The 2,569-nt window shown below is 54.0% G+C and overlaps 1 pseudogene; it reads right to left on the bottom strand.

Annotated features, from left to right (window-relative positions):
- Positions 1–246: 246 nt before the first annotated feature.
- On the bottom strand, positions 247–390 carry LOC130132696 (5.8S ribosomal RNA; annotated as a pseudogene).
- Positions 391–2,569: the final 2,179 nt, after the last annotated feature.

Here is a 2,569-nt window from a genome sequence, read left to right as displayed (position 1 = left end):
GGGAGTGAGTGGCTAATTTGCGCGCCTGGTGTCCACACTTATTCTCTCATCCTGGCAGAAGGATGTGCCACAGAAGAGGACCATAGATGGCGCGTGTGCGAGGCTGACGGGCAGGCGTACAGCTCACGGAAACCCCGACCCACACGCGTAAGCATCTTAACTTGTGGGAGACGAAAGCGCGGAAGCTTGCGACACCCCAGCCGCGGGTGGAAGAGTTTACCCTCTCTTTCGCGATTGATGGCAAAGCGACGCTCAGACAGGAGTGGTCTCTAGCGGGGCCGCAAAGTGCGTTCAAAGTGTCGATGATTGTGTCCTGCAATTCACATTAGTTCTCGCAACTAGCCGCATTCCTCATCGAGGCAAGAGCCGAGTGATGCACCGCTAAGACTTGTACGCTGCACTTTCAAGCGTCAGCAATTGACTACTCATCCGAACACAGGCATGTTCCCAAGAAAACCCAACTCCGGGCGCTCCGCCACGCACCGAGCCAGCGGAGGCCCTCTGCAGCCGTGTTTGAGAAAATCAACCAGGTAGCCTCATGTCACTGCGCTCAGCAAGAAACACCGGTCGCCACTAATCAATACACCAGACCGGAGGAACCAATCCCCCGAAGCCAGCCAGCGGAGGCCCTCCGAGGGCGTGTTTGAGAAGGTCAACCAGGTAGCCTCATGTCGCCGAGCACGGTAAGAAACACCGGTCGCCACTAATCAATCCGCCAGACCGGAGGAACCAATCCCCCGAAACCATCAAAGTCAATTACACGTTATTTATACAATGAAATTCGCTCTACATTTAACCCCTCCTAGCTGTGTAGGAGGCGAAACACTATTTTCCCACACCTCTTCTCTCACCCTGGCAGAGAAGACGGTGTGGACATTACAGTCTCGTTTCTCAAAATCAAGTAATTCCAAAGCACGAGCCAAGGCTGAGGCAGGTATCTCCAAGATGGCCTATGCTCAGAGGGAGATGGAACTTAAACTACTTACTGTGTACGGCTCACCTGCGGCAAGCGAAAGGACTCAATACACTTGACAAGGTTCCGGAGGGGACGCAGAAAGACCCGTACAGGCTCTGCAAGCTGGGTGACCTGCTCCTAGAGGTGGACGACTACTTACTTGGACACCTCCAGCGGAGAGGCTCCCCTCGTCACCCTGGAAAGCACTGGCCCAACCACGACAAGTCTCACCCAGTGGGGAAATGTAGATGCTGCGGGGAAAAGACACTAGAAGACCGAAAACAGTTCCTCAAAGACCATCACATATGCAAGTTAGCTGCTGGGCGCCGGCAGGGGGGGGGTCCCCAGGCGGGCGCCGCAGCCGTGGAAATCCATTCCAGGGCGCCCTGCCCTTCACAGGGAGGGCTCTCCCCGGCGCTCCCACCAGCCTCTGCGGGATCATTTGCGTTTCCTCACTAGACGCCCCGCTCATCTCCACTCCATATTCGGGGATCTGAGCCCTTCTCCAACTCGGCCTGCTAAATCCACATATAAACATTTGCTACTACCATCAAGATCTGCACCCGGGACGGCTCCACCCGGGCCCGCGCCCAAGGCTTCCGTGCTCACCGTGGCAGCCCTCCTACTCGTCGCGGCCTAGCCCTGGGGGATCCTGCTGCCGGCAACGGCCGGGTATAGGCCCGACGCTCCAGCGCCATCCATTTTCAGGGCTAGTTGATTCGGCAGGTGAGTTGTTAGTAACGCCTTAGAGGATCCCGACTTCCATGGCCACCGTCCTGCTGTCTATATCAACCAACACCTTTTCTGGGCTCTGATGAGCGTAGGCATCCGGCGCCTTAACCCGGCGTTCGATTCACCCCGCAGCGCCGGTTCTGCTTATCCAAGGTGGCCCACTGGGCGCTCGCATTCCACGCCCGGGTCCAAGCCAACGAACCGGACTTCTTACCCATTCAAAGCTTGAGAATAGGTTGAGATGGTTTCGGCCCCAACACCTCTAATCATCCGATTTACCAGATAAAGCTGCGGTTTCACAGGGCCAGCTATCCTGAGGGACTCTTCAGAGGGAACCAGCTACTAAACTGTTCCCTCCAAAAATCCTGCCGAAACCCGTCAGTAAAAAATACTACAGCGACGACATACCGTGAAAGTGATGTACTAGTGGTGGAATAGCCGGCGCCCTTCTACTCACAGTCCTTCAGTTTTACGCTATTGGTGTACCAGGGGCGCACTTGGTGCAGCGCGCACACAGGAGTTACATGTCTGTGCATGTCTTTGCACACACACACACACACACACACACACAAACACACACACACACACACACAAACAAACAGATATGCAAACTCACACACACAAACAGACATGCACACACAAACACACACACACACACAAACATGCACACTCACACATAAACAAACACATGAACAGACATGCGCACACACAAACACACACAAACAAATAGACACACACACAAACAGACATGCACTCGCAGACACACACAAACAAATAGACACACACACACACATAAACAGACAAGTATACACAAACATACATGCACATATAAACACATGCAAACACACACACACACACACACACACGCATACAGACATACAT

The sequence above is a fragment of the Lampris incognitus genome, unplaced genomic scaffold, assembly GCF_029633865.1.
Source record: "Lampris incognitus isolate fLamInc1 unplaced genomic scaffold, fLamInc1.hap2 scaffold_158, whole genome shotgun sequence".
In the NCBI taxonomy this organism is placed as follows: domain Eukaryota; kingdom Metazoa; phylum Chordata; class Actinopteri; order Lampriformes; family Lampridae; genus Lampris; species Lampris incognitus.
This window is presented reverse-complemented; position numbering and strand designations above follow the sequence as displayed.